A 25772-nucleotide genomic window follows, 5' to 3' on the forward strand; every position below is an offset into this window, starting at 1 on the left:
TCTTGAACTGAGATCAGTTAGGAGCTCCAAGTAGACGTCATTAAAATCAGGAGAGTTTTTGGGAGGGCGGTACACTACTAGCAATACCAAGCAGGATGATTTCAGGGAGATTTTTATTCCCAGGAGCTCTGCACTAACACAGTTTTCTGCTACAATTTGACTCACCATGAGTTTTTTTTTTAAATAATCGCAATTCCCACCCCTCTGGCATTTCCAGGTCGATTATACCAAAGCGCATCAAATTCTGTACGTTGTGCTGATAGGATATCTGGGGTGGAGGAGTCTCCCAACCACGTTTCTGTGAGGGCAAGGATATCAATCTCCCCTTCACAGAGGAGGGCAAACACTTCAAGATGATGTTTTTGCAGGGAGCGTGTATTAAGTACAGCGACTTTAAAACCCAAAATCATGCTCATCTCGGAGGGTTTCTGGATTCGTATGGGACTTTGTTCTCTCCTCAATAGTGATTCCTCTTGCAACCTGTCTCGCGTAGTGCCATCTAGCTCCTCAATGCCTGTTTTTAAAGCCCGCAGTGACTCAGCTGAATAAATTAGAGGTCGGGCATGGGTCCCTGCCCCTGGGCCCGTCAGGGCGTGGACGGGCGCAGACGGGCTTGCGCTTCCATTCCTGGTGTTTAAATAGTGTTGGGCCCTAATCCCCCCAACACTATAGCGCTAGGACGAAGTCCTAGCAGCATGCAGGAATCCCCGGTCCCTCACCCAAGATGGCGGTTCAGGGCAGAGAGGACACGAGAGCTCACCGAAATGGTGAGTTGTGCAAATTCAGTTTTATTGTGCAAGCAATGCGGAGTATGAGAGGGCGTGAAAACAAGGAGCAAAAAAAAATGCAATTAATCAGCTTATTTACAAAGCGGTTAAAAAAAGTTCCCAATTCATTTAAAAGTTTCTAAAAGACGATTAAATTTCATACATGAAAGTGCAAAGTGCCAAGCAGCATTCCGCTCTGGAGGATCAGCGTTTCCAAAGCCAACAGCGTGTTTATAATCTTCTGTTACGGCGCGCTTGCATTCCTGGTGTTTAAATAGTGTTGGGCCCTAATCCCCCCAACACTATAGCGCTAACCAGGACGACGTCCCAGTAGCATGCAGGAATCCCTGGTCCCTCACCCAAGATGGCGGTTCAGGGCAGAGAGGACACGAGAGCTCACCGAAATGGTGAGTTGTGCAAATTCAGTTTTATTGTGCAAGCAATGCAGAGTTTGAGAGGGCGTGAAAACAAGGAGCGAAAAAAATTGCAATTAATCCGCTTATTTACACAGCGGTTAAAAAAACTTCCCAATTTATTTAAAAGTTTCTAAAAGACGATTACATTTCATACATGAAAGTGCAAAGTGCGAAGCAACATTCCGCTGTGGAAGAGCAGCGTTTCCAAAGCCAACAGCGTGTTTATAATCTTCTGTTTTGCTGATTCATTTTAACCCAGAAAAACCTTCAGATGCCACAGGTTTACTATATACTGTGACACAACTCTGTTAATTTCTTAAACTCAGAGGTGCCTGTTCACAAAGACATTTTTAGAGTACGGAAATTAGTACTCCTCTTGTGATATACATGCCTCTGTGCCTTTGTGAATTGCCCTCAAAACATTTAAACAGGAATAACATGGGACTACTCAGGGAATCTTCATGTACAATTAGTACAATAAAAAAGGATTGTGCTCTCATTGGACTTTTAATAATAAGGTGAAGGACATTTCCGGACGTATTCAGGCATCTACGAGTATGTAAAATAATACTCATGTACTACTAATTTGCGTACTCAAAATACTTTTGTGAATCAGCCCATATGATCTATACCCCTGTGAGGTTGTATACTAATGGGTGAAAATTGCTTTTGGAACTTGGACTTCTGGACAGGATCTGTATTTCTTTTATTGAGCAATATTTTTGTTGTTTTAATGGGCTCTAAATCAATAGGACATGCCCTTCTAACAGTATTGCTTTGATACACCACTGCCTAACTAATAAATTGCATTTTGATATTCAGAAAACGCTCTACCCTCCCTATTTCCCCCATCCCATAGTTTGAGAACCCTGTTTCCTGACACTATGGGGGATATTTACAAGAAACTGTCGGAGTGTGGCATTGAATCAAAATTGCTAACACCGGACTCCGCCAGTTTCGAAATGCAGATGTGTGCCGTATATCAAAATTGCAGCGCACCCCTGCTTTTCCCTAGCGCTGGCTCTAAATTTAGGTCCCTTCCTGCACATGAACAGTCGCTAATGGCGATTTAATCATTTCTCTTTGTTGCGCCTGTTTGAGACCAGGTTTTGCCTGGTCTTAGATTTGGTGCTGCCCCATATTTATGGCACCCTTGTAATTAGGGGGCAGCATCAAAAAGCTGTGGTTGTTGCAATGGAACACCCAAAGTAACACCAGTTGCCTGCTCATTTGCCGCAGCAGACTGATGCGGTACAAGGCATATTTACAAGGTGGTGTTAAACCATGTTAGGTGGCTTAACATCATCTTGTAAATATAGAGTAAGGAATTGGGCCACAGTAATGTCATTAAAAGTGACGTTTCTGTGGCCCAATGACCTTGTAAATGCGCCCCTACATGTGCTATATGAAAACAGTAATAACATTTTGCAAATGCCCAGCATGATCTCGTCCCTCATTGGAGTAGTGGTTATTTTATGTTCTATGTACTGGTATTTTTGATTGTCAGGGGTCCCAACATAAGTGTCCAGAGGTTGGATGGTAAAGACAGTAGCAGAGACTGGAATTGCAAGTAGTCAATGAGTAGTTTACTTATATATCTAAATTTTCTCTCCTAATCTTGCAGGTCCATGGTAAGCATTTCTATTGCCAGAATTGACTATATTCTTCCTAACCAATTGTTGCCATTTCCCATTTAGCTGCTAGTGGCAATGTTGGAGAATAATACAAGTTATTATTCGTCAATCCTTCAATTTCTTCTGGACTCATTCATAGCATAATGATTTGTGGGTCCGTTGGCATAGGAAGCTCCTGCACCCCCCCAAAGTTGACTCAAGGTGTATTTATAATATGTATACAGTACCGGGAAGCTCCATCACATATAAATGGCATCAGCAATTTTCCCACATTGGCCGCGGAACATTTTATATGGCCTGCTTGTTCTCCTGTACCAATTAAACATACACTTGTATTGTTTGGGTTAATTTTGGAATGTCTTGTCATGTTCTTTGCCATTGCTATAGTTTCTCTGCCTATTGTCATTTCTCAGGTATTAAAATATGAAAATTGTGGGGGGGTCAACTGCTGGTTTATGTTTAATAAATGTTGGAGACTAGACCTCTTGAGGTCTCATAGTTAGTAAATAGTTTCTTAAACTACATTAAGTCTCAATTGTCAGCTTCCAATAGCTATTGTATTGTGACAATGTTTTTACTTGTATGCATTGAGTGTTTCATTTCCTTTTAAGGCAAAATCTTTTTTTACATTCCTCAAGTGTTTTAATGTTGCCTCAGTGAAACACGTCATTCACCATCCTGCAGTCTCCTGCAGATGTGAATGGTGATGAGAAGGATGTACATTTTGGTATCTTCATCTCATATATCAAACAATATTAGTTTTATTTCTGAGATCTATGCTATCGCTGCTCAATGTTTCTTGACCAGCCAATATTGGTCCTAAAAGAAGTACCCTATCATTTCCCTTTCCATACCCAGCCACAGTTTTCTTTGTTTCCCATACAGACCACTCAAATGTAATTTTTACTTACCTGGTTTGCAGTATCACAGTTAGGGAGACCCTGGTCACCCTTGTTTTGCTATGATTTAAGAATTTCTGTGCTATTCTGAGTATTTGAAATCCCAGGTAAATGTCTCCCATTCTTTCTGCAATATGTACAAATTTCGCTCATGAATGCGATAGGTGATAGGTAGAGGATGGTAGAAATTTAAAGACATATAGTAGTCTGGAGAGGATAGCCATCTTTAATGCAATTACTCTCCCCAGCTAGGAAATAAATGGTGGTTACTATCTGGTACGGTCACTAAAAATAACAGGTAGCTCACACTATCAAGTCACTGGATTGTTTCTGTTGAGTTATTGCCCAAATATTTGACCCTCGATGTTCACATCAGATCAGCGATATGTTGCTCAATCTCTTTGTTTTTTGTTGTAAACCTATTCCTTAAATTTCCGATTTTTTAAGATTTGCCTGGAACTCCAGTATCAAGGATCTGAAATATTGCTGGGATTGATGTTTGTGGGCTGGTAAGTGATATCAGGAAATCACCCAAAAATAATATATTTATGTTTTTCCATTGCAAAAGGGACCTTCTCCATTTATATTATTTGGCTAATTGTTTAGGCTAATGGCTCTATTGATAGGGCAAATAAGAGATGGAAATGTGGGAGCCCTGTTTTGTACTTTTGTGAAGTTTAAAGGATGCTGTTCTATTGCCATTAATTTATATTGAGGATGTGTAGGTGGCATATGCTGCCCCTATATAACTGTGCATCATAAGACTTACTCCTATATTCTCCAGGATGAGCTTTAAAAACTGGGAACCAAAACCGGCCCTGGAAAAGAGTCGTGGAGGAGTGGGGAAGGTGTTGAGGTGCTAGTGGAAAACTGTGTGACTCTTTTGTAGCTGGGGGTTGATATTGCAGCCACCGGGGTCTGAAACCCTCCCTCACCCCGGCAGCCCACTGGGAAAATGCCTGGTGCCTGAAACAGCCAGTCTGGCCCTGCAGCTGACACAAGGTCTAGACCTGAGGACACACATAGATTTAAGGTGGGTAAACACAGTCCAGCAATATGCAATTGCACCTATAAAGGCAATCACATTTCTGACACCGAAATATTTAAGAATTTTGTTTAATCTGTGAACCATGCTACAATTTATTTGCCTTGAAAAATTAAAATTATCTATTTATGAAATCATGGGGGTCAATTAGGGATCATCGGGGGTCGTATCTGCAATCCCTAGCTTACCCTATGCTACCCCTGGCAGAGTCTCTGCGACCCCCAATCAGAGATCATGTCAGCAGTTAACAGTAACCAGGGGACATATTTATAAAATAGAGGAGCAGTGCAGTGCCACTGGGAAAGAGCAGGAATATGCTGTATTTAAGTCATACTGTGCATTCCTAACTTCACTGGCCCAAAATGGGATGCCTATCGCCAACACAGTCACCCTTGCACCAAGGTGCAAGAGTGTCTGCTTTGCTTTTGTGCAGGAATGAACAGGACACCATTCTGCACAAAAACAATCCTGAGAGGTATATTCCTCTATCTAGGTGTGCTGCAGAGTGCAGTACCGATAGAAAGAGGAAGTAACTAGGGGAAATAAATATATTTCTCCTCATTACGCCTCTCTTGGGGTTGTGCATCTTTTTGGTGAATTACCAGGTTTACAGGATCTTGTAAGTATGGGAATGGGTCAAATACCGAGGAGTTTCATGGGAACAACTGAGCAATGCCCATGGCACCCCTTCCCAGGGCATAGTGACGCAACCCAGCAATTTGTGCTGTGTTGCGTTACTCCAGATATTTGGAGCTACTCGAAGCCACATAAGGTGGCTTTGCCTTGCTTCTAAAATGCGACTTAAGGTTTGCGTCGCTCTTGGACCACATTGTGAGGTAAAAGAGCGACACAAACTGAGTCATAAATATAGCCGCAGGTCTCACTGTTGAAAACATGCATTTTGGCTGCGTAGGCACTCATTTTTAAAGCACACTTTCGCCAGGGGAAGTGTAAATCGCTCCTAGGTAAGGCTCTGAAGTGCAGGGCCCCTTCAAAGTGAGGCCGAATATCCCATCAGCACAGAGTCACCTTTTTAGCCTCTAAAATGTCACGAGCTGCGCAGAGCTGTTGAAGAGCAGTGAAATCCGTAGGTCAACTTGGCTCCCTCTTCCTGTCTGTCGACTGCTCTGCACATTGGAGTGTGGTCGGACCGACAGACTCTCAGATCCTGCAGCTTTTTTTCTGTGAGGCCGCTGGCTGACTTCTTTTTAAAGTACCCTCAAATGTATCATTATTTTTTTTATGTCATTGACCTGTAGACTGAGCTAGACTTAAACAAATACTAAATCCTTCAGGATTCACAATCAGCTTCCATAACAATGTCAAAGATGGCAAAGATTGCATTGCAAAGATGTTTTTAAAAATACCAGAGTAAAAGATCTTTGAGATGATGACCATTTATTCTAGCAGGTCCAATCGAATTGCACTTGAAGTTGCAAGTAATTGTACTTGCTGTTGCAATTTAATGATCACATGTAGGTATATGCGCCTCTCACATTTCATATATGTGGTGTCGCGCTCTAGTGTTCAGGCTGGGAAATAGCAGGCGGACATTTCAGAGGCTGAACGTGAGTGCGCGCGTAAGGTTGTGTTCCCGGCACTCGGGATGAATAAAGTATAAAACAATGGGCAAACCTCAGCTAAGGTATTCCTTTATTATGCCGCAGCTGCTACAATTGGCGACGAGGCTCGGAGGGGCGCCGCCCCGAGTTCAAGCTAGTGGTACGCACCCCAGAACCCACAAAACACCGGCACATAACGCCCGAGCACGGCAGAGGAAACAGCCGCACCTCAGGGGAGAGCGCACCAGAGAGGCCTTTGGCAGCGCATGTCGGCGCTGTGCCCCCCCCACCTTGCAAGTGCCCACAGACACAAGGGGAACAGACAGACAGGGCCCAAGGCCAGATCAGCACAAGGGTAGCCCACAGAGACCAGGGCTCACCAGAGGTGAGCTTCACACGGGCCATCCAGCTACCTGGAGTGCCCCACGTGCGGAGAATAGACACGCTGAAGAACCAGGACAGCTGCGGGATAGTTAGGAGAGAACTATTCATCATGCACAACTGTGAGTGCCCAGAGAGTGACACAGCAGCGCACTTTTGCACGAGCAAAGATCAGCCCAGTGAGGATGAGTGTTGTTCCAACCAGAGCCAGTCACCTCGCCCCACGGCGGGCACAGAACGCTGGAGCGCCAAGGCGTAGCCCACGGAGGGATATCAACCCTTCATCCACGCAAGTATTAGAGCCCGCCAGGAGCAGCAGCACAGCCGAACTCACAGCCACGCAACGTTCCCAACATGTGCGCACAGTAGTCCTCCCTCACCAATCTAGTCCCTTTCTTGTCCAAAATGGGTGATCCAACAATGCCATGGGAAGACTGGAAGAACTATTTCTTAAATTACTTATCCGCACTGGAAGAAGAAGGGGAAGCGACTTTCTCCAACTCAAGGAGAAAGAAAAACCTCCTGCACAACCTAGGCCCAGAAGGAATTAGGGTGTATGACAACCTTGTGAAGAAGACCAGACCCCCTGACGACACGGATGTGTTCCAATACGCGCTAGAAGATCTTGATTCCCACTATCACCCAGTAGTATGCACCGCGATTGACAGATGCAATTTCTACCAACGGAAACAGAACAGCGGAGAATCGATAGATGAGTACGTAGTGGCAGTACAGAAGCTAGCTGTGACATGCAAGTTTGGCGCACTTCATGACAAACTAATCAGAGACCAGATCATAATGCACACAGTAAACACAGTGATCCAAGAAAAGTTATGGGTCAACGGAGATGCCTCCCTCAAGGAAGTTGTGGCGCTCGTGAAGAAAGCTGAACTGTCTAAGAGCTGCGCAAAAGCACCGAGAAGAGAAAGCATCAACAAGACCCCCCTTGTGCAAGATCTCGGACAGGAACAAACATAAAGCGACGCAGCGTCAGACACCAAAAGGTGCGAGGTACCAGAAGAAATACCCTTCCAGGTTCTCAAAACCCCAAAGACCGCAAGGGGACAGCAGAAATACCTGCTATAGGTGCGGTAACTAGACACATGCAGGCAACGATAAAGGATGCCCAGCCTTCAGAGCCAAGTGCTAATACTGTGGTATAATGGGGCACTACGAAAAAGTATGCTGACGCAAACCCAGAAAAGCGGAAGTGAAATATGTCACTCAGGGATCGAACAGAGAAGAAGAGGACCCCGGAGAAGAAAGATAAGATGAAGTCTTGTGCATAGATGACCTGGTACTAGGAATAGACTGCCCCAGATCCAGGAAGCCGGCATTACAAATGTCGATTGGAGGAGTATAAGTGACCATGGTACCGGATTCAGGCTCCCCGTACATCATAATCCAACGCAACGTGTGGGAGCGAGACTTCGAACCCAGAGTAGGTGCCCATCTGATCCCCAAAGACATACACCCAGTCACGTTCACAGGTGAACCCATACCCATGGCAGGTTATCACCCACTGATGTTTGAATTGAAACGGTGGGCAGCAGAAGGGAAATTGTATGTCGCAGAGAAAGGACCTTCAGTACTGGGGTGCATAGACCAAGGGGCCCTCGGCATCCAACTGAACCCGGGGGGACTGACCCAAGTGCTTATGACAAACACAGTCCAAACTTATGAAGAAAACGTGTGGAAGGAGGAATATCCCGAAGTCCTCAAAGGGACTATAGGTCTTCTGACAAAATTCACCCACAAAATATGCCTCAAGGAGGGAGCGAAACCAGTGAGCCACAAGGTTCGCAATATCCCCTTCAGGAGCAGAGAGGCTGTGCTGGAAGAACTACATCGTCTGGAAAGAAATGGAGTCATCGAGGCCATTGAAAGCGCAGAGTGGCTTGCACCACTGGTAGTCGCTCAGAAACCAAATGGTAAAGTGTGCCTCTGTGTCGACTTGAGGTAACTCAACAAGAACATAGTGGTAGACAAGTTCCCGCTACCCAGGAAAAACAAGATGTTGGCGAGGAAAAAGGGAGTCAAGTGGTTCTCCACGGTGGACCTTACCTCAGCATACCACCAAATTGCCCTGCACCCTTCGTGCAATCATCTGACATCATTCATCACGCCTTTTGGGTGCTACAAGTTCCTAATGATGCCGTTCGGCTTAGCGCCTACTGCCACAGTATTTCAAAAGCTCATGCACCGGCTGTTCCAGAAGATAGAAGGAGTGCAATACTTTCAAGACGGCATTCTCGTCATGGGAAAATCAAAACACGATCACGTTGTAAAACTGAAGGCAGTCCTGACTGTACTAGCACAAAATGGACTCACAGCAGAGTGGAAGAAATGTAAATTTGGATTGGGAGCGGTGATGTACTTGGGCCACGAGATTAGCGGAAGAGGGATAGAGCCTAAACGAGCAAATGTAGCCACCATCAAAGAAGCGCCCACGCCGAAGCAGAAAGAAGACGTCCGTTCCTTCTTAGGGATGGCGGAGTTTTACAGTAAGTTTTTGCCCCATTTTGCGTCCAATACACACCACCTGCGACAACTCCTGAAGGAGAAGAATACCTTCAAGTGGTAGGAAGAGGAGCAAAAGGAGTTTGACCTCTTGAAACTTTACAACTGCGCCGCAGTTCCTCTCAACGGGTTTGATCAGACAGCCCTGTCTATCCTGACCACGGACGCCAGCGACAAGGGGCTGGGCGCGGTGCTAACACAAAGGTCTCAAGAAGGAGAAGTCACCACAATCAGTTTAGCACCACGGTCACTAGCACCCAACGAGGAGAAATTTAGCGTGATCGAGAAAGAAATGTTGGCAGCAATCTGGGCCATGGAGCAGTTCAGACAGTTCCTCAGTTCCTGTGGGGCTCAAAATGTCTGCTCCGCACGGATCACAAACTGCTGGTGAGAGTCCTGACCTCCTGCAGGCACGCACATGAGACTCCCCGCATTGCGAAGATGACCCTGAGGCTACTAGATTACATATACGAGGTGGAGTACCTCCCCGGCACTAGAAACAAGGTGGCGGACTTTCTAAGCAGGGCCGCGGCAATGGAACCAGCAAAGGACCAAGAGCCCGTAGAGTGGAAAGAATACATGGTTGCACTCACGCAATACCATGATGTAGTGATAAGCGCGCACGAGTGAGAAGAGGCCTACACAAGTGACAACACACTTAAGGCAGTAAATAAATACGTGACACAAGGGTGGCCGGATAAGACGCACCTACACAGAAGTTTGAGGATATATTGGGATGTCTGGGAAGAATTATCCATAGGAGACAACCCAGTGATCCTACTAAGAGGAGACAAAGTGGTTCCCCCGCAGCCCTTAATAGATCATCTTCTCATCATTCTGCATGAAGGACACCTGGGAATAGTAAAAATGAAGGTGGGCTGGCAGAGCACCTTGAGGCCCACTTCCAGGTGCCCAGGATTTGTAGGGCAAGACCCTATGGTGGCAGAATCCAGTTGCTGGGTGTAAGGTTGTTGGAGCCTTTTACGCCGCTAAGGCTCTGATCAGGAGGCCAGCCAACTAGCCCTTGCAGTCACTCTGGTGGCCATGGGTTTAAGATGCAGGGACAGTCCTTCTCAATGAGGCAGGCGGTCAACAGGGCAGCAAACAGGGCAGTGGAGTGGTAGTCCTACTTGCAGAAAAGCAGCACAGCAGTCCTTCTTCTGAGTCTTCCACAGGTCCAGATGTGCACTGAAGAGTTGGGTCTGAGGGTCCGTTATTTATACCTGATGCCCACTTTGAAGTAGATTAAGGTTATGGATATTTTGAACCCCCAGATTTTCCAGGCATTCCCTTCCTCCCTATCCTTGCCCCAGATTGTCTCATCACACATAAGACCAGTGACAAATGCTTATTGAGTATGTTCAGGCAGGGCCTTTGTGATGTGAAAGTGTAATAGGTGACAGCTTCACCGACTTGTTTAGTCAGAATGTCCCATCCTGTCAACATCTATCTTCCCTTTGTCTCACTGTCTGGGGGCAATACACAAGGACCTACTGCCAGCTACATCTAGTCATTTGACCCAGGGGCAGACTCCAAGCACCAAATGGTTAGGACAAAAAAAGCCAACTTTCTGAAAGTACCATATTCAGACTTAAAACCAAACTTTACCATTCTAGAGGGCATTTATTGCAATTCTTTAGACACCAATCTCAATCTCAATCTGTCTACCTGCTCCCAAATGAAAGTTATTAATTATTATGTTTAATAAGGAAACCCAATGTTATCCTAAGGTGAGAGGCAGGCCTTGCAGTGGTGAAAAATAAATTTAAGATATTTACACTACCAGGACATTTAAAACGTAAAGGTACCTGCCTACTTTTTAAATGCACTTCTCCCTGCCCTCTGGGCTGTCCCTAGGGGTGACTTAAATGTGTTAAAATGGAATGTTTGGATCAGCAAAATGTTTATCTTGCCACACCGAAATGGCAGTTTAAAACGGCACACACAGTCTGCAATGGTAGGCCTGAGACATGTTTTACATGGTTACTTAAATGAATGGCACAATCAGTGATGCAGGCCCACCTGTATCTTGAAATTAACAGGAACTGGGTGCATGGGGTGTCACTTTAATAGGGACTTACAAGTAAATTAAATGTGCTGATTTGTTACAAGCTAATCTTACCATGTTTAAGGGAGAGAACACAAGCACTTTAGCACTGGTGCACAGTTTCATAAGGCCTACAAAATCGAGATCAGCATAAATAGGAGGGGTGAAGAAAAATGTTTGGGGGAAGACCACCCTAAGATGGACAGGTCTAAAAGAGCTCATACCCCATAATGGCAATTTATTAATAAAGTAATACTAAACTCTATTTACAGCCTACCATACTGGCACTCTTACAACAGGACATGTTGATATCAAATAGTTCTCAGTTTTTGCCTTAGATCGTAACCATATTGCTGAAATTCTTACATACGTCATTGTGGTGGGTGCCAGCAGGAAGACAGTGCTACACGAAAGGTCCCAGGGTGACTGTATGGCTGGATTCCACAGTTTTCGTTAAGCCACAGCACAGAGCACTATTAGTTTGCTGTGAGCACTGTTATTCCTAGAGAGTTAGGTGTTAGTTTTACTTTAGGCTGTATTTCAAAAAGCAGTGAAAGAACACATCATAAGCTGAGGCAGTAAACAATGAACACCAATAGCTATGCATCACAAAGATTTTTCTTTGTATGTGTACACTAGGAAGCAACGTTTTCATATCTCCCAATTCCAATCAGTTGTAACTGTTGGTGTCTGAGGCCATGGAGTGCCAGTTAAGCCATGCTGCCTGCTCAAGGGGAAGCTTTAGTTATGCCTTAGCCAAAACCTTGCTGATGCTGGTGTAGGAGGTTATGCCTCGTCATGTGAAGCTATGTCAGGGAAACTGACAATTGTACTTAAGCCTCGGGATATTAGATCAAATTTGGCAATATGGTTGCTCTGTTGGTTGACTATGATAACTTGCATCTTTGGCTATCATGGTTGTACCTCTATCATACCATGGTCACACAGTGCATTATTTATGGATTGAAGCTTAGAGATCTATCTGCTTCAACATCTTTTCTATTTTGAAGGTAATTTGCTTTCATTTTAGGCTTTTAAAGTTGAATTATGGCATTTCTTTGAATTTCACCAGTGTCAAATGTCATGCAAGGCCACTTACTGTGATGTCATGTGGAGCATGACAAAGAGTGTGATGTCACTTCCAGATACCCCTGGCATTTTGATGCATTGACAGTCATGCATGAAAGTAACAAAAATGTTCCCTGAATATACGTTGCACGGTAATGTGGATGGGGGGAAAATGCATGAGATTTTACACTTTGCTGTAATTTCTCACAAGTACTGTTCAATTAAATGTAAGTCTATGGAATGGGAAATTACTATGTGCAACCAATTTTTCCAGTCCTAAAACCACATGAGGTGTCTGTGCTTTAGTAGGAGGAGAATGCGGGAAGGAAGTGGATGTTGTTTTCTAGCCGGAAGGTGCATTGTATGCTCCACGTGTTAGAAAAAATATAAATTGAGGTGTGGCTGCTGCTCCAGCCACACGCATTTCACCAGCAGGACTTACCAGCCACAACATTTGGATATGGTTCTCCCAAAACCAATGAAGCCTGGTGTGGAAAAATATGACAACTTCTGAATCAAGTGGAATCATTTTGCTCTGTCTGTCTCAGATTCAGGTGCATTGTAACCTGATAATCACCACTGCCTATGGGTGCTGACAAGCTGCATTGTGTTGTTTTGAGTGGAATATTAGTGCAGTAGCACAGAGTCAATCCTGTAGTTACTACTGCAAAGGAGTAGCACACTATATGCACAGGGGTTCACGTAGGTTTTGTAGTTGGACCTCTCCTTGGTCCCCAGTCGAGACTAAAGTTCCTTCAACCAACACTGACGCCGATATTTTAAATATTAACGGTGGACTGATTAATGCGCGTTCCATGTGTGGCCATAGCCAAGATATAAAAGACCTAATCCTTGACTTAGAACTGGACTGCCTCCTCATAACTGAGACATGGTTAGCCGACAACAGTAACCCAGATCTAGCAATAGCCCTTCCTCCTGGCTATACCATCTTTAGGCAGGACAGATTGAAGGGGAGAAGAGGAGGAGTGGCTGTGGTGCTGAGAAACCACATGAAATGCCACACCTTCAATTTAGGTCCCCTCAAAGAAGTAGAAAGACTTGGTTTTTCTATTAAGTTAAACGATACCTCCTCTTTTTCAGGAGGCTTAGTTTACCGCCCCCCAGGTAGTGCAAACATGTTCTTAGAATCACTAAGTGACTCCTTAGGGCAGCTCCTTCTTCGTTACCCTCACTTTACATTGTTGGGAGATTTTAATTTGCAGCTTGAGTCCAAATCTGATGTGCAGGCACTTCATTTCCATCAGTTCTTAGAGATTTGTAACTTACAGCAAAGGGTAACAAGCCTACACATCAAGCAGGACACACTCTGGATGGGGTATGTTCTAATTTTCCCCTTCTGGAGATCCAGACACCCGTCCCACAAATTTGGACAGACCATAGCCTAATTCCTTTTTGCATCCATGTACCGCGCCCTCAGAATTTAGTATAGTCTAGTCAACATCCAGTGAGCTCTGTTAAGTGGACAGTGGTTGAAGATAGCTTCAAGCTCAAACCAATCTCTCAGACACAGATCCCCGGCATGTCCGGAGACGTAGAGTAGGACTCTAAATGTTTTCATATTTGGATGCAGCAAGAGATTAAAAAACAAGCCCTACCCATACGCCCCCCGGGAAGGGAGAAAAGAGGGAAGATAAATGCCCCCTAGTTCACATTAGAACTAGCCAAATCTCATCTACTTTGTCAGAAAAGTGAAGGCAACTGGCGCAAAACATACGTTCCTGCAGCTAGAAGCCTTTACACCCAGCAGAGGAAACTATATCTTTGCAGTATCAAAATCGCTAAGAAGGAATACTACATTAACGCCATTAAAGAAGCTAAGCAAAAACAAAAAACGGTGTTCTCCATTGTTAAGACCTTTACACATCCAAGAGCCTTACAGCCGGAAATTCCACCATCCTCAGAATTCTGCAATCAAATTGCGGACTTCTTTGAGAAAAAAATGTATTTAATACAAAAGGACTTTCCGACCCCTCGAGTATCCCAGGTACCCGGCCTCCCTGACTGTGGAGAGACCATGACCGGTTACACTATCCCAAACTCGTGAAGTGATCCTGGCGTGTAAATCTGGCGCCCCTCCCGATTCCTGCCCCCCACGAATTCTCCATCAGCTAATTGATGTGGTTAATCCCATTATAAATGGGATTGTAAACGCTTCCCTTAGCACAGGTGTAGTTCCAAGAGAATGGAAACAAACGATGCTGAAACCTCTCATGAAAAAACTCAATAAAGCCACCACAGACCTCGCCAATTTACGTTCAACCTCACTCCTCCCAGCCCTGGGTAATATAACCGAACAGATGGTTTACAAAGAGCTAAAAAGCCATGTCGAAACCTACAATATCCTTCATCCCCAGCAATCGGGTTTCCGTCCACATTATTCTACAGAAACGGCCCTGATTGAACTCACCGACTCCAAAAAATTACTACAGGATGTAGGGAAGAACGCCGTTTTGATTTTATTAGACCTCACAGTGGCGTTCGACACCATCTCTCACTCAATACTGATAGGTAGATTAAGAGACATCGGAATTTCAGATGTAGTACTGGCTTGGATAATCTCATTTTTGACAGATAGATCTCAAACCAATGCATTGGGTCCTTTCCTCTCCAAGGAAAAAAAGGTGTTGTTTGGAGTTCCTCAGGGCTCTATTTTGAGCCCAATATTATTTAATATTTATATGGTCCCCCTCATCTCTTTAATTGAGTCATACGGCATACTTGTGACATCATATGCCAATGATACTCAACTCATTGTACCCCTTGATAGGAACTCCTCCAATGCCGAGCAAAATTTAAAGCACTGCCTTAAGGATGTTTTCCTTTGGATGGAAAATAACCATCTAAAATGCAATGCAAACAAGACAGAGATTCGTCCTATAGGAAAAAATCCCCAATTCTGTCTTAGCAAATGGTGGCCGGAGGATTCCCCTGCTCCTCCACCGGCCGTGGTGTCAGCCAAAAATCTAGGCGTCCTATTTGACGCCGAGCTATCATTCGATCGGCATGTGAGGAATGTGGCAGGAAGTTGTTTTAATATCATCAAATCTCTAAAGAAGTTCTTTGACTTCCTTCCCACAGACTCAAGAAAGACAGTGGCAGTGGCTTTAATCCTCGCCCGCCTGGATTATTGTAATGGCCTGATGGCAGGTGTTAAAAAGGCCACCTTGAAAAAACTCCAAAGCGTGCAACATGCAGCAGCCAGACTCGTATTAAAATTACCGAGGAAATCTTCAGCTTCGGCCGCTCTGAAGACCCTTCATTGGCTACCTCTGCATAAGAGGATATTGTTTAAAACCCTGGTGATCGCCTTCCACGCATTTAACGGCAAAAGCCCGAAGTATCTTATCAGGCGATGCCCCCACTATAACCCTTCCAGGATGCTCAGATCTTCAGGTGATAACCTGATTAAGCTGTTTAAATTTAACTACAAAACTAAGGGGGGTAAGACTTTAGCCTTCTTGTCCTCTAAAGCCTGGAATGCAATGCCCAAGAACCTCAGATTCCTAAATCAGGAAAGCCTGTTTAGGAAGCAACTTAAAACCTGGATGTTAAATCTTCCAGATGATTATGTAATGGCCGCTATCTAGTTTTCTAACTGTAATTGTTTACACACTGTTTTTCTAGTGCCAGGATGCTCCTTTCGGAGCGATAGTTGCGCTTTACAAATAGACAATACAAATAAAAACACAAAATACTCATTAATTGATTCCACCTAACAATAGGATTTATGTGCGATAGATTGCCAAAGGAATGCATTACAGTAGAGTACATCATAAAATAAAGTACTTTAGAGAGTTAAACATTATTCATATAGAGGCTCATATAAGAAGTTCATTCCTTATACAATATTATTTTCCTCTGCTTTCTAAACTGTGCTAATAAATCGGATTGAACTGGATTACACTGCACTGTTACTTTTTGACTAAGGCATTTGCGCTTCGGTGATGCCCCTTTGCGCAATACACGTACATGACTCCGATACATATTGTGCAAAAGATTAAAGGGTGCCAAAAACTTTCATAATTCCTAAGGGATAATGGAACTTAGCTGAAACTTGCTGAAAATAGTTTTCTTTTTCCTGATGTGCCTATTTTCTATGTTAAAAGAAAATTCTTCTCATAAAATCAAACTCTTTGATTCTGATGGCAGCCATGAATTTCCTTTCATCACAGAAGCAAAACGTAAACTAAAGAGTTATAATCCTTCTCATATAACTACACTGGTGTTCAAAGCACACTTTATATAGCTTCACGTACTTGTGGATATTTCTTTTTTTTTTTAAGGTAAAGCAGCTTATTGAGAAAAGTAATAACAGAAACAGAAGTAACAATATCAAGGAGTATGCATAAATGATAAAAATGAAGTCAACTAAATATAACAGAGAGGCTGTTTAACAATTTTTAAATATAATCGTAAAAAAGAAAAAGGGGGACGAGAAAAGAAAAATTGAAAAATAATAAAGGAAGACTAATCAAACAACCGTGTAGAACATCATCGGAAAGAGCAGCGTTTCCAAATAACAGAAAACCCTAACAGGTATTAAGATAATACATATGCAGAGAAACAAAATATTCATGGCGATTTAACATTTTCAGATGAAGTACAATTAGAAGACTTATGAACAGCAACATCTAGAAGTCGGAGGTAACCAATAGAAATCTCTTTTAACAGATGGACAATACAAATAGATAAAAGCTGTATCTATTATATGATAGTGCCATACATTATACCACCAAGATTTGTAAGAAATATTTAATGAGCATTTCCAATTGATAGACATTTGCTGAAAGGCTAAAGCTAGGATAAGATCCAACAACCATAAATTATTATAAGGTGAATGGATATCTTCAGAAAGACTACTCAGAAAAAGTGTCAGGGGAGTCAAAGGACAACTAAAGTGAAAAAGTAAGGAAAGCTGTGACCATAACCTCTCCCTAAAGTAAGCCGTATGAGGACAATGGAATAATAAATGCATAAGATCACCAATATGATGATCACAGGACCAACATTTTGAAGATTAACTCATGGAGAATTTAGCTTCTATAACCTATGATAGAGAGAAAACTAAGACTGAGATGACGAAGCTGTTCTGGAAGTTTTGTACAGTTTATCCCAAAACTTATTCCAAAATGGAATAGTCCAGGTACATCCCAAATTCAATTCCCATTGTGTCTCTATCTTAGTTTTAGATCTTATAGAAAGGGGAGAACAAAGGAGGCTATGAATAGGTGAGGCATTAGGAATAGAAGTAAGACATTAACAAAGAGGGCACTGAGGCGATGAAGAAGAAAAAAAGTAAGGCAATGAATGAAGAACATCAAGAGGAATATTTATAAGAAGGAGAACCAAAAAAAATTAACGAGTACATTCGAAAAGGTGTTAAAGTTGTGAAAAGGAAATGGAAAAAGTATTAGATAATACATTCTTAACATAAATAATACCTTTTTGTCTGAAAGTTTTCAAATTAATAGTAATAAGATTATTGTACCAGAGAGGGAAGTGTCAGAAGAATACACAAGTTACAATCTGTTGCTGATAAAAAGGTTTTAGGGTGACAAAAGTGTGTTTAAAAAGAGGTGAATATGTTATAGATGTCTTAAAGGAAAATAATTCAACTTCTCGAGGTAGAAAAGGAGCTAGAAAAAGCATTTAATGTTCAACTGCATAGGAATAAACAGATCTCGCAACACGGAAAGCAATCTAGAAGCTCGTTGCAATATAACCGAAAGCCAGGAAATTAAATCCACCTTCTCCTTTAAATTTCTGAAGGTAAGTAAGAGAAATTCTAGATGATTTATTCATCCAAAGAAATTTAGGTATGTTTGAATCATTTTTTTTTAAATAGCATGGATATATACTGTGATGAATGAAAGGACATATAAATATTATGGGTGAAAGCATTTTGGAGCCCATACAACCCCACCAGGAGAGAAAGAGAGGGTTCCAAGAGGAAAGGAGTTTATCTACTTTATCTAAACAGTCATTAATGTTCACAATAACTGTATTTTTAATGGAAGGTCCGAAGCAGATATCCAAATATTTTAACTTGGAATTATTCTAATGAAAACCCATAAGAGAATGATGAAAAGTAAACTTAGTTAGCGGCATCATTTCAGTTTTTATCAGAATAAATCTCAAATCCTGAAACCAAGTAAAAGGTAGCTATTTCCTAAAGAAGGGCTGGGAGAGATTGCTCGGGATTGGAAATGAAGAGAAGTATGACATTTGCATGAGCTGAAATTTTTAGGTGATTATCTCCATTTTAAAATCCATCAATTTCAGCATTTTTTCTGATGCGGCTTAGGAAAGGCTCTAGAGCAAGTATTAATAGAAGAGGGGGTAAATGAAAACCTTGACGAACACCATGATTTAGCGGAAAATATCCAGAAATCTTCCCATTAATCAAAACCAATGCCATAACAGATTGATATAGTAAGGAAATAAATGAAATAAAATGGGGACCTTAGCCTTTCTAGGCAAGGGATTTAGGTAACCATGGATGGAGAACTCCGCTCCGCCCACTCAGCGTGTGGAGTAGGCAAATCTCCGCACACTCGGCAGCGGAGCGGAGTTGGCCCGCCACCCGTCTCCACACCCCTATTAAGATATGTTACTAGTAATTTAAAAAAACTAAAAAAACACTTACCCCTTTACTGCGGCATCCTTGTGCTGCCCTCTTCCTCGTCATACGGTTACTGCTTGAGAAAACTGTGCACGCGTATTTCTTGCCAGAAATGTGTGGGCATGTACGCATGTGCAGTTTTCTTAAGCAGTAGTAGCATTATATCTTAATATGGGGGTTGAGGCTGGCTGTGAAGCCGAGCTCCACGGAGCTCCAGAGAGTTCCATAGTGTTTGTTTCCAACTCTGTTGCCCTCCACTTAGCCCCGCTATACACGCTACACCCAGGGTTAGATTTAAGCAAGAAGAACCAATCTACACGATAAAATGCTTTCTCAGCATCAATAGAAATTGCTGCCAGGGGGAAATGAAAGAGAAGAAACCTTGTTTAGAACATTGAAAAATAAACTATTGTTATCAGATGTAAACCTACTTTTAACAAAACCTGATTGTTCCTTGCCAATCATCAAAGGTTGGAAGGGCTCAAGACGTAAAGCTAGTAATTTTGCAAAAATGTTATAGTCCACATTAACTGACAAAATTGGCCTGTTGTTCTAACAAAAAGCAGGGTCTTTGCCTTTTTATGAATATATCACCAACAGTAACCTCCTGGAAGGTGCCAACAGCATAAACAGAGTCAGAGAAAATTTTTAAAAGATGTAATAATTCAGGAAGATTAGAGAAGGGAAGAACAAATTTGACAGTGAAACCATCAGAGCCAGGTGATTTGCTCTTCTTAGGAGATTGAAGAGCTCGAGGAATCTCTGACATGAATATGTCAGCCTCTAAGAGTGAAAAATCTCTTTGGTCATTAATGGAATTTTTGGTGTCTTTCAAATGAAGGGAGGGGTGGAGATTCGTGTGTGTAGACAGGAATTCCTGTATCAGTGTTTATTGTATCTTAATTGTGACCTTGCTTACAAACCTACAAACAATTAGCTAAACGCTTCCCCATCTTATTACGGGCACCATAATAACGAGCACTATTGTGAAGTAAAACCAAGGAGGTTTTGTCTGTGGAGACATTATTAAACTGAAGTTTTGCACTAATTAGTTCTTGTAGATTAGGTTTGGTAGAGGCAGAATAATATTTATGTTTTAAACATTTAATATCTAATAAATTAGATTGATGTTGTTTAATAAAAGATTTCTTTTTCCTGGAGACAAAATCAATAATGTATCCTCGAGAAGAAGCTTTAAATGGATCCCAAAGTTATTGAGGGGAGATAGTAGAGTCTGCTTGGATACTAAAGTATTCCTCAAAAAAAACAAAAAAGAAGAAGAGAAATCAGAGTTGAGTAAAACAGAGTTATTAAATCTCTATCTATTAGATTTGTCATGTAATGGGAGCAACTCAAAGTCTGTAATGACCGGAGCATGATCATTAATCCCAATTGGTTCAATAGTAAAGCATATGAGATTTTGGAAAATAAATTTAGAGACAAAGCTATGGTCAAGCCAAGAGAGGGAGTAATGAGGTGCAGAAAAAAGGAAAATTCTCTGCTATAAGGATTACAAATTCTTCATGAATCAACCAAAAGGCACTGGGTAATGAAGGAAAGAAACTGCTTCTGCATTTATGGGGGATATATTTATCTGCAAATTGTAAACAATTTTTGGAGATAGTAGGCCAAAAAGAAATATCAGGTTGAGTGGGGCCATAAATATTAAAGCAGGTTAAGGGAATGTCATTAATATTAAACCACAAAAAAAGCCATCTGCCTTTGGTATCAGAGTCTTGGGAAATAGTTATCAATTTTATATTCTTATGACATAGAATAATAACGCAATTTTTCTCATTCAAAGGAGAAACAAAAACATTATCCACCCAACCTCATTTAAATTTTAAAGGTGAGTTTCTTGGAGAAGAATGAGGTTTTCAGAATATTTAGCTAGGTGAGAAAAACATCTGCGCCTCTTTATAGGGTTAATAACTCCTTTAACATTCCATGAGATAACTCTGAATTGTACAATGAAGAGTAATATGTACAGATAAATGGTCTATTAAGATAACATATTCAACAACCATTGAAAAATTGAAAAAGTAGAAAGGAAGAGAAGAAAGAAAAACTAGGTTAAAGGGAAGAAGATAATAGTAGGAAAGAAGATAAAAAAGAACAGACATTACATGGCAAATGGTGATGACTGCAAAAACCTACCTGATGAATATCAACACGGGGAAGGGTTGATGACAGCACAGGGTAAAGACAGCACAGCAAGGGAGTATGCATTGACGAACAGTCGGGACACAAAGAAGATGAAAGAATGAGAGAGAACACCAAGGAGCCTGTAAAAAAGAAAAAGGTCAGTCAGTATAAGCATAATTAATACAAGCACAAAAGATTAGCATGAAACTGTAATTGAAAAATAACACTAAGAATGAAAAATCTGCACAATTCAGGAGTAACAATGAAATACAGGTATCTGGAAGAGGAAGCAGAAGTTTCCATGGAACTGGAAGAATGAAGACTTAGAAACTCTTGTAGATCTGCAGGAGAAGTGAAGAAAGGTGTTTATTCTGGGATGGAATTGACAAAAGTGGGCTTCCAAATAGCTTATTTGAGGTAGAAGATTTAAAGACTCTTTCTGCCTGGCCACTTTACCTCTTGAGACCTCTTGTGTGATGAATATCTTACTTCCGCAACATAAAAGTTGCTTCTTAGACTTCACTGCATTGAGGACCTTGAGTAAGTCAGTCAATTCCAGAAAAAAGATAATGACTCCTCTGGGTTTAGCTGACGCATGAGAAGATTGAAAACATTGACCTTCACGATGAGTTCTCTGAATATTTAATTGTGTGGAAGATGGTTGGCCCACTAAATGAGGTAAAATTGAAGTGAAAAAGGAACTAGGATCCATTCATTCCAAACCTTCTCGAAGACCATAAAGCAGTAGGGTATTTTGTCTATTTCTATTTGCTAAGTCTTTGGATTGAGCCTTCAACAATGCCACCTCCTTTTCCAAATCTGAAATTTTTGTTGCCTCATCTTGTACATCACTAATGCGTCGTTCAAGATCTGAGACTTTCCATTTAAGACCACTTGTCATCAATATTTTTTATTCGCCTATTGATTTCTTTCACAAATGTACACAGTGCATGAATTTCCTCAAGCACTACATCAAGATCGATAGGAGAAGAGGATTTATCTGGAGAAGGCAGGTCATGCTTGACTCTCTTGCGCGTTTATGGGGTCATAGTCGAACCAGTTTCAATAGAAGATGAGGATGAGGATGACATATTAAATGAAAATAATGAGCATCTTGTTGCACAATTGTCATATTTTCAGAATAGTGACAATTTCCCTGAGGATGTTGCTGCATGATGAGGAGAAGCCTTGTTCTTCTTCAGTCCGCCCATAAAGTACTTAAAAACACCTTCATGAACACCATAATAAAAGGTGGACAGAGCATTATATAACATTGGCCATAGTGAGAACCGCCAACCAAATCCTTGCAATAGAACAGAGCAGAGCGTCGTACAATTTAGAATGAGAAAAAAATCAACTCAGCATGAGGAACCAAATCAAAATAAAGTAAAGAAGTTAAAAATATGTACAGAGCCAATAGAAAGCTATAAAATAGCCAAGTGTGTCCTCAAAAGTAGAAAAAACTTCCTGGAAAAGCATAACAAAGAGTGCAGGAAAGAGGGTAATGTCCACAGAAAAACGTTGGCATTTTATAAAAAGGCGTGGTGATCCCAATTAGGAAGCCATCTTAACCGCTGTCCACGCACCTTCCACTTGTGCATATTTCTCAACAAAGTGATGTTTTGTAAAATAAAATAGAAATGCATATATTTGAGTAATGTTTCCAATATTATATTGAGAAGTCTTTAAATTAATCTTTGTTAATACTTTGGGCTAATTTACTTAACTATTTTCATATATCTATACTGCTAACACAACCAGACAGACCTGTAACTCGCAGTGCACCAATTATCATGATAAAGCAATTGATAGTGATAGATCAATGCAGAAAATATGCAATATAAAATAATATTTTATATTTCCATAAGATACAGTCATGAATGTAATTTTTTTCCCAAGTGACGAAGGAGCAGTAGTCTGCTTTCATAGATCACACAAATGATTACAGTATATGCAGGGCTAGTTCAGAAAATTGAAGCTTAACAAAAGCACAAATGAAGAGTAATTATGCGTTGTTGCAATGCCCAATTAGGGGCAATTTCCACTAAGTTCACTTGCCAAAAGCCAACATGTCTACTCATTGGTTAGGAGTCCCTCGATCACTTTCAGGACAAACCAAAACAAAAGAATGGAAAATAAGCTATGGCAAATGGGGGAGAAATAAATAAGAGTAGGAAATAAAGTCAATCGAATCACAAGCATCGATTTGATATCAACAATAACAGCATCCAATCATCAACAAAATCTTGGCCCACATCCTACAGCATCCTACAGGAAAGAAGATCAAAACAGGACAGACAGTACATGTTGTCAACAACAAACACCTGAGTCAGTCGGTGTTGCATCAGACAACAAAAAGTCAAGTGTGTGTCTGTCTTTTAAATAAACTGACCATAGTGAACATAAATCATGGGACCAACGGACTATAGGAGATGGCAAGCAAGTTGTCAGTTGATCACAGGTAAAGTTATGTTTTAGAAGATTCTTCTGGCATATCACTCTTATTGCAAGCACCAGCAAAAGTGTCACTTCTGAGGAAATAGAAACATAGGGGTTTATTTATGAGATCAATGAGTCACTTTGGCACCACGTAAAGCAGTAAATGCATGCTGCATGGCTCTTATAAATATTTATGAACCCACGCAAAGCCACCCTGCAGGGCTTTGAGTGGCCTCATAAATCATGAGTAAGGTGGCGCATGCGCAAATCTCTGTTTTGCCTCACACTGTGCCTGTGAGGCGTTACACAGGCGCTGTGTTGGGTTTTCCGATGCAACCGCATGGAATTTGATGCTGCCCCAGATTTACAAAGTAATATAAACTTGGGGAAGTAGGAGAGGGGTAACAAGGAGATATATGTTTATTTCTCCTAGTTTAGTCATCTTTCCATGAGTGTTGCATTGTGCATCTCACATAGAAAGAGGAAAACACCTTGTAGGATTGCACAAAAACAAGCTTGCCTGCAATGGAGGCACCCATGCACCATGGTACAAGGGTGCCTACATCCATGGTAGGCTGCCAAAATGGTGCCAGTGCAGGCAGAAAGTTCCTGTCCTTTCACTTTGGTTTAGGGCAGCGCCTACAGCAAAATGCATAAATGTGACCCATAGTGTTGACAAGTAACATGGTGGTAGTCAATTCCCATTAAGTATAAAGCTTTTGTGCTAAAGAGAAATATAACAATGTTAATTGAAGCAATGGAATAGCCTTATTATTTTATTTCAATTCTGGGGCACTATGGAGGTAGGATGCTGTTTTCCTGTTTGTGCCAAGGCGCACCTTTAAACTGTGAGAATGTGCTGCCTGGGGGTAGCTCATTCAAGTGAAACACACAGTAGCTGCTTCAGAGCTGCTCCGTGTTTAGTTGTGCAGGCAGCAGCACCCCTGCAAGAGGGAGTAGAGATTACATTGCAGATGGGTGCAAAGAGATATCTATGGGGGTCCATGGTATCCCCTTACCACCTCTTGGGTGCTACCATCAAGGGGTGCACTGACAGGTCGCCACCATTATGTGGTGTACTGTCAGTGCACCTCCTGAAAGCTTGCCTTTGCATCTGCATCCAAACTACAGCGTGGGTACAGAGGTAAAGAAATTCGCTCATTTGCATTGGGCCATTCCCCCATACAAATTAAGTCATGCCCTCTTGAGAAGCCACATGTCCCCCAGCACTATCTGTATTACAGAAATGGCAGCTCAAGCATCTGTGGGCCCTCATGTCATACCAAAGATCCTTTGGGGCATACAAAGCGGTCACACATGCCTGAGGCACTCTCTTTACTACAACCTCTGTAGTGCTGTATTATCCAGACTTCATTACCTGTCACATGTGATGTATGAAGTAAAGTAAAGTAACATTTTATTTGATCCAGACCTCAACTAAGGTCAACAAATACAAAAGTGATGTATGAATAAATATTAAAACACTGCTGTACACAAATAAGCCTACCTATTCTGAAAAATAGTATGAGATAAAAACCATATGGATCCTTGTTCTTGACATCACTATGTATATCCCAAATATCATTTTGGTATACTGGGAAACCCAATTTTTCCTATACTGATAATGCCTGTTGCACTACTTTTTGCGCATATTCAGTGTGAATATATAGTCCCAGATTTATTTAGGATGTGTGCTAGTGCTAAGCATTGCAAAGACTTGTAAGGTCTTTCAAGGATATTATCTTTCTAGATCCAAAAATATATTGCACTCGTAATGTACCCTTTACTTAATGCAAATAGTGAATTGTGCTGCTTTGCATCACTTTATGACAAGGTGCTTTACTTGCGTGTAGCTTGGGAGGATCAGTGCTAACACCTATAGTTGTCGATGCAAAGCCCTATCTATTAAGATGTGCAAACAGGGTTTTGGGTAAAAAAAATAACACCTTCTTGAAGCAGGCATTAAAAAGTGAAATACAACAAAAATAAATAAATCAGGGCCATAGAGTCAAGTCTGTATTCTAGTATAGTCCCAAAGGCTGTAAGGATGCTTGAAGTACCAGTGTTAGTTTGCTACGTAAAAAAAAAATAAGGTGCATGTATATATGAAAATAATTACCTTCGCACCTTAGCGATGATGAAATATAGGCTTTTCATCAATTTATACATCAATGATTTATAAAAATAAAAACACATAAATTAAAAC

General features: G+C 41.6%; 1 long non-coding RNA gene across 1 annotated transcript in view; it reads left to right on the forward strand.

Moving 5' to 3' along the window:
• LOC144819941 (uncharacterized) overlaps positions 1-25772 on the forward strand; it is a 299129-nt gene that overhangs the window by 238534 nt on the left and 34823 nt on the right. Inside the window, exon 3 of the long non-coding RNA XR_013607631.1 lies at positions 4164-4225. This is a non-coding gene — a long non-coding RNA (uncharacterized LOC144819941). The remainder of the gene's footprint in view (positions 1-4163; positions 4226-25772) is intronic.

The sequence above is a fragment of the Lissotriton helveticus genome, chromosome 2_1 (assembly GCF_964261635.1).
Source record: "Lissotriton helveticus chromosome 2_1, aLisHel1.1, whole genome shotgun sequence".
NCBI classification, from domain to species: Eukaryota; Metazoa; Chordata; class Amphibia; order Caudata; family Salamandridae; genus Lissotriton; species Lissotriton helveticus.